The sequence below is a fragment of the Acanthisitta chloris genome, unplaced genomic scaffold (assembly GCF_000695815.1).
Source record: "Acanthisitta chloris isolate BGI_N310 unplaced genomic scaffold, ASM69581v1 scaffold21635, whole genome shotgun sequence".
NCBI lineage: Eukaryota > Metazoa > Chordata > Aves > Passeriformes > Acanthisittidae > Acanthisitta > Acanthisitta chloris.
Window position 1 is genome coordinate 28,713 of NW_008673394.1, and position 7,844 is coordinate 36,556.

The window sequence follows — 7,844 nt, forward strand, 5'->3', positions numbered from 1 at the left end:
CCTCTTGGCTGCTTCTGTACTTCTGCAGTGTTGGGTTTATAAGGGAAATGTTGTTTTCTAGTATCAAGAAAAGTTTCATTTCTTTAATGTACAGATTGAGTTAATAAACTTCAACTGGGCAATTATTATTCAATGTGAATTGCAAAGAGGGAAATGTTACTTCTAAAATTTTCCAGTTCCTGATTTTACTGGCAGTATGGACAAGGGCCATGTTTGAATAGTCTGTCATTCCTGGACACACCTCTGGGAATGCACAGTGAGAAATGTAGGCACAGGTTTTAATTTCTTTGTACTTGTTGCTAATACATTGGTAGCCTAGTTAAAGCCATTCCTCAGCCTTGTTCCTAATCCATGTGACCATCTGTACAGTATTTTGTATGTGAACTTTTCCAGGGATCTGTTACTACTTCTTTGTATACTGTAAAATGTCTCATTCCACGACACCAGCAGCTGAGCTCTGTTGGATATCTCAGTGGAGCTCTATAGCATTACTGCCCTCCCTGTGTGCCCATCCATGTGCAATTCCATGCAACAGTGGCTGAAGAGAGGAGTGTACAAGCTCTGTGGCTGCTGCACTTCATGACCTCTGCTGTCTTAGGATGTTGCCCATCTGCATTGTTTGAATCTGCTTTGTTTGAATCTGCTTTGTTACAAATGTGGACCTTGAAGACTGAGATCTGCTTTGAAGTGTCCATGTCCAGCAGGAAAGGACTGGTTCTGGGAGCATTTGAAGTGGCAGCTATTATTGATACCAGTGATTTGTTTTGGCTTTGTTTCAGCTCAAATCTCTTCTGTATGCTGTTGGGCCACTTGTGCTCCACAACAGTCTTGAATCCTTGCATATTTATAAATGAGAGTTTGGCCCATGAAGAAAAAATGTGCAAGTTTAGACAATTCATGCCTTTGAAACAGTTTCTTTAGCAGGAAAGTTTGGCACTGTTGCTTTTTATTTCATGTTTAAAACAGTGGAAAGTCATTGGAGGTTTGTGTGCCTACATTTTGCCAGCCTGAGCTGCTTTTGTCTAGATTTGCAGAGGAGTTAAACATGCTTTAAAAGCTGGGGGGGAGGGTTATGAGCATGAGAGAGCAGATTGCAAAATTTGGTCTATAATGCAATATAAATACTACTTATGACTCATCTTAGAGTTAAATTTACCAAAAGTCATAATTGCATGAATTGTAACTAAGATATGTATGGAGGAAAGAAAGGCCATCAGAATATTCTTTATTTTAAATGTTCATCTTGTCAAAGTGATAGTTTCAACTTTGGCTAACAGAAAAGTAGATGCATCCCTGAATGTGCTATAGGATAGTGTACAGAATGTCTCTGTGACTTTGAAGCTGTTTCCCTGATGAAATAGGTTCCAGCATTTTGGCTTTGGCAGTTTGATTATAAATCATCCTAAAAAAGCTTTATAAGTATTTCCCTTAGAGCTTGGTTAAGGTTCTGTACCAAGCCCCAAGCATACAATGCCTATATCAGAATTGTGGGGTGAAGTGTGCTTGGTCATCTGCCCTGTAGTACACTCCAGAGTTGGGAAATATCCTATGCTGCTGGGCATCTGGGAATATTTACTCAGGAAATGTTACTGTGAAATATGTCTGTTGTGTTGGGATTGTCAGTTGTCTGGTGCTGTTTCTAGGAAAATATAGAAGGGAATCAGGATGGTAGTAGCAATGCATCAATCCGACTTCTGGTGTGCAGTTGCTTCATGAAAGAAATATTCCTGTTGAGTTCGAAGTATGAAAATGTCAGATAAGTTTGACTCAGGTGTGCTAAGTCTGAAATTAAATTGGCCTAAAGAATCTGGTTTAATTATACAAGTCATCTGCTTCAGAGGTGAAGATGTCTTGGGCTCTCTTTTTAGGTAACTAATCCAGTTGTCCTCTACCAAATACATTTTCACAATGCTTTTTTCTTTTTTTAATGTGCAGTTCCAGTGGATTTTTGTGTATTACTCTGTAGCCCCAGGTATTGATATTTTCATCCTTTGCTTTGTTAGATACATTAGCAGGAATCAATTTATATATGCACATTTCTTCTGAAAGCTGCTTTAACATTTGGGGTTCAGTTGCCTTGTTTGCACATTTGCAGCTGTCCTGGTTGGCTCCCTTTACAAAAAGAAACTATTATATATTCTGTTGAACATAACAGAAAATGCCTGACAAGCTAATGGTTTTGAGGAGTTAATATTAAATTAATTTGTCTTTACTTGAAATTTTGTTCAGCTACACTAATATTTCAGATTTTCTTAATGCAGGTTTTCACTGTCGATACTAAAAAGAACTAATTTATCAAACTTATTTGTGTCATTAAGAAATACAGACCTCTGTAAATGGCTTATTCATGTGAGTTCAAAGGAAAGAAATTTGGTGCTCCAGTGTTCTTGTTCTGCACCAAAGTAGGTATCTGGTTGCCAAAGAATTAGAAATCCAACTCTAAAATTATTACCATTAAGATTTATATTCAGTATTTGCAGAATATATTGCCTGAATCTTCACATTCCAGCTGTATTTTTGAGTTTATGCACTGAAAAAGACCTGTGTTACCTATCAGTGACTAGAATTCTTTTTGGTTTCAGATCATTAAGAAAAGGAGTTTGGCTACACTGAGGTCTAGAAATTTTAATTCCACGGATAACCAGACATGGTGTGTAATATGTGGAAAAGTTAGAATATTACAATGATATTTGTCATTGTGGTCAAACTAATGCTTTTCTATATTTCTACATATGATGTCAACATACAAATTTATAGGAATCACAGAATTTAGTTTTCAGTATTTTTTTTCTGTTGGCTCATATTGCAGCACAAACTGAGTGCTAGAATGCTGGGGGTAGAATTAGACCTATAGAAAAATTAGTGAGGGTTTGTGGCACACAGCTCTTGGAGAGGCCAGGCAAACAGATCTTTGACTCTGAAGGTTGATTACCTTGAGAATAAGAAGTGAGCCATACCTGTAAGCCCCTCTAAGGAGAGGGAAAGTTGCAAAGGGTACAACTTCTTTCTGATGCTGATTTCCAAACTGGTATGTATTTGTACTTCAGTGGAATCAATTCTTTTTTTGAAGAACACATGTTTACAATAATTCTGTCTTATTTCTCCACAAGGCTCTAATTGAGCTGTCAGCTTTTGCACAAAGAAAGCCCACATACATGTAAATCCAGTTTGAGGTGCAAGGTGTTGGGGAGATCCAGAACACACAAGACCACATTTGGTCATATATTTAAGGTGAAATGCAGTTAATAAACTTCAGGACAGTTTCCCCACTGTGGTTACAATACATGATACTGAAGTGGTTCTTGCAGGAGGATGTAACAGTTCTGGGTCTTACCTGGCTTTGCTAAGGTGGGTAGTGGAGTTAGCCTGGGCTTGGTTCTGCTGGTCAATTCATGTGCTTAGCCCAGTGCTTTCATGTACCATGTGTTAAGGGAAGGGATCAAGTTAAGAGAAGTGATAGTGTGCAGCTGTATGCACATTAATCTGAGTATGTGACTGAGAACAAGCTAATTGACAGTAATTTTCAGATTGTTACCAAATCCTAGATATTATATGACTTTAAAGAAGAAAAAAGTGGGAGAATCACTTAAAAATTCCATATGATTAACAGGAAGAATCTTTATAGTACTGTCACCAAACAAAAGAACTCTATCTTATAAACCCAAAAGCAAAACTGATTTGATGATTAGTGACATAACTTACCAATGTAGAGCTAGAGATGATGCACCAAAAATAATCCAGGATGTAGGAGTGTTTAGTTGTTGACTTTGTTTTTATGCAGTAATTTGTACCAAAGAGGATGAAATGAACGGGCACCAGTCTAAACTCTTCTTGTGAGTTAAAAAGTGAACCAGGTTAACAACACTAGCACTGTGCAAATGAAAAGGCAGTACACTACATCTGTTGTCTAGTACTGCTTATTGTGAAAACCTAAGTACTATTAGGAAAATTAGCCTGCTGAAGTGCCTTTCTCTCTCATCAGACTTATTTTATCAGGGGGACACCTGACTATCTGAAAAGCACGTTGGTTTTTTTCTGTTAGCCAAAACCCCCTCAATTCATACTTAGTTATGTAGCTTTTATAAAATTTTAATAGACAGATCTAGTGGTTTTGTGTTGGAATACTGACTCCTGCATGTTGCTGCTGATAATTGTTGTAAATCCTGGTTTTTGTATTTTATGTTTGAAAAGAAATTTTAAAAATTTATCTTTAGCAATCTGAATGGTAGTGTCTTTTAAAAAAGCACATACAGGATCTGATTCAACTTCATATGTCAAGAGTATGCATCTTGGAATCACTGGACTCACAGGTAAAAAACTGGGATTTTAGCTTCAATACTGAAATTAATATATGTTTATATAGAAAAAAACTATTATAATGATAAAAATAATTTTTTCAGCTGCTGACCTTCTTTGCCAGTAGCAGCAGAAAGTGTATGGCAATGGGTACTTAATTCTTATTTTCTAGAACAAATTTCTATCTCAATTTGGAGCCTAACCTGCATTGTTTATATAACTGAAGCTTTTACTTTTTTGCAAAAATTTTTTTAATTCAGTGGAATTATGCAAAACACAGCACTACGCCTACGGAGTTAAAAATGAGTGTTCTTTTATAGTAGCTTGCAGTAATTTGTGCCACATTTCTAACAGTAGGCAGCTACATTTGTGTTACATTATAAATAACTTGAACCTGAGCTTCGTTTTCTTTCAAAAGCAGTAGTCATTGTCTTCTGAATCACACATAAAACAAAGCTTCAGGTTTTTTGTTTTGGGTTTGTTGTTTTTTTTCCCAAGACTGGCAGGGCAAAGCTGTGTCCTTTTTTGTAGCATTAGCACTTGCAGCTTGAAAACTATTTTACCAAATGATTTTTTTTCAGTCAGTTTTAAGACTTACTGGACATTCCTATATTTCCCCTCCCCAAAATGTCCTGGTACTTTATTCTCCAGTGAACTGATTTAGTTTCGTTGAAGGACTTGTTGCACTTCAGTCCATGTTAGAACAGTAATATTTTTACATGTTTCTGTGTAGAAAGGCAGTTTTTGGTGCTCGTTAGAGCATGGAGTTGATAAAAAGCCTGGCTCTGGATGCTGCAAGGCAGGTGGACTGATGGCACTGGCTGTGCTCACTGCCTTGCATTTTGGAGCCTTATATTCAACAAACACTTAGTTACCTTGGCAATCATTGTAAAAAACTCTAGTATGGCTGTTGTTTATGTAAAACATTCTTGGTATTCAGCATTCTGGTTTTGAGTATTTCTACCTTTTTATATTTTGTCAGAGGTGTCTTTTCATCTCTCTTTACTACAGTATCAGTGTATGTTGCTGAAAATGTAACTTAAGATTTGTAAAATGTTATAGCTTATGCAATCTAATAAAAATTTTAAAAAGTTATCAGTGCCTTAACTTTTATTTGAGTATCTTTGAAGTCATATGTTGTTTAGGTACATATCTCTCTCAACATTTTTTTTCTGAATTTTACTAAAAACGTCATTTCTCTCATGGCCATTGCAATGACAAAAGAATGTTATCATCCTTAGGGTTTCCAATTCCATTACAGTCACATTCTCTGTTCTCTTTCTTGTGAAGAAAGACTTTTATATCCCTTTTAAATCTTACTCCTGTGTCTTGATTAGTGCAGCTAAGATCATACCTTGTTTGCAATTGGAAAGAGGTATACAAAGAAGAATATTATTTCAGGTTTTGTTCTTCTGTCTAATCTTTCCTCCATTCTTTCATTTAGAGACTGTGACTCTAAGAACAAGTAAAAGATGATTTCTGTGTGTCTGCACACTGCATAAGGCAGAGGCATCAACTCCAGCTACAAATAAGATTGAAGTACTTGAATCTGGGGTGAAGAACAAGACAGTATTGTGGTACAGAAGAGCTTAAGCCAAACTTCAGGGTGTAATATCCTATTCTTAATTGCACCTAACACTAATATTTCTCAAGCCTTTTAAGCTTCAGAAAGCCATGTTTCATTGTTTTCAACAATGTTTTCACCTGCAAGTCTGCAGGCAAGTGCATTGCAAAGTTTTTCCTGCCGTGGTGGGTACTTGCATGTGCTGTGTCATTTAACACTCTTGAGAAGCTACAGTCTTCTTGTAAACTCCTGCTTTTCTTCTTACTTTCACAGAATAACTGTTTTACTTCCAGCTTCCCTCAGGAGTAATTTTATTTAACCATTGCAAACCCATTATGTACTTTTAAAATGGAGTTTCTAAATTACATGAAGAGAATTAGTTCCCCAGGTACAGTTAATTTTAACAATGTTTGGGTGAATTGTTGCTTTATTAGAATTAGACCATAATTACTGTATGGGTCTTATTAAAAATATTTTTATTACCCTTTCTTCAGATACCTCCTTTTTGATGTTTGTCATAATAGATAGTTTGGAAAAAGGCAAGTGTCTTGCTTCTCCTGAAGATACAATATCTCTTCAGAATTATTTCCTGGATTAAAACTTTTAAATGTTCTTCCTAGGGCTGATGATTCTGAAAGCTGTGGAAGAGCCCCCTGTTTCTTAGTTTTCTTCTGTAACATGCAAAAGTAATTGAGGTAAACTGAACTCAAGCAGAGACAATGAACATGTGTAAATGATGAAAAAAGAGGGGCTGAGAACAATTCAATGTGTTTCCTAACTAGTTTTGGTGTGGCAAATACCATTAATCATCTTGAGTGAAATCTGTTATTCAAACTTGTGAACAAAGAATGTCTACTTGAAGTCTTCAACTGGGACTCGGAGACAATCTCACTGTTCATGAGGCAATTCTCTCAAACTTGAAATGCTTATATTTTTGGAAATCTAGAGACAAAGTGTCAGAAAAATTAACTTCAAAGACATAAGTGTACACATCTGTGGTTGTTACAGTAATATGAATTCACCGATGGCAGAAAAGAATGGGCTGTAGAACTGCATGTACTCATTTTCATGACTCCTTAATTTTGTGGTTGCTGTATTCTAGTTCTAGGCCTGGACTCTTAGCAAATTTCTTTGTGCTGACAGAACTTCCCCAGCTTGTAATAGTCTCAGGCACACCTCTTACAGAAGGTGTTTGGTATCCTGGATAAAACAGTTTGGAAGATAATAAGGTCCAATTAGATTTAATTGGGGAAGATTCTGGCACTGAGGCATTATGCCCTGGGCAAGCAGAGCCCAAAGAACCTCCGAACTCTTCTCAGTTAACATTGGTTACTATGGCCCTATTTTTTTTTGGTTTTTTTTTGCACCACATTGTCAGCTGCAAGGGTTTATCTACCTAAAGATATGAGAAAGGCAGGTGAAGTAAGGTAGGATATATTTACATCTGCTCTCCCTGTGAGGATACCTATAGCTATATAGAAATATAGATATATGGGGTTATAAATGCAGGCAGAGGACGATCAAGCTTGTAGCTACTTTCTGTAGCTACTTAGCTTTTAGCTGAGTAGGTCTAGTTCAATGCAAGGTCTACATGATATGTAGAAGGACAATTAAAATCAATTAATAGTATATAGGTCAGACCAGGATACAAAAAAAGAAATCCTGGTACCAGTCTAAAAATAGAAAGCATAGAGAATGGCAAAAGCTAGTGAAACACTCATGTCGTAGGTAATGCTCAGCTTTGAAGATATAGTGCGCTAAACACAGTCAATGTCGAGTTCAAATTTACAGTTTAAGTGGAGCACCCTTGGAAGTGTATTTCAGTCTTACAGAGGAAGTATTAATTGTGTCATTAGGTGAGAGAAGCTGAGTAATCTTACTGTAGTAAATTCAGTTTCGTGAATTTAAATCAGCGTCTCGTGTGGCTGTTTTCCACGCCAGGATTTTCTTTGCTCTGACTTAATCGCACTCTTTCTGATATATA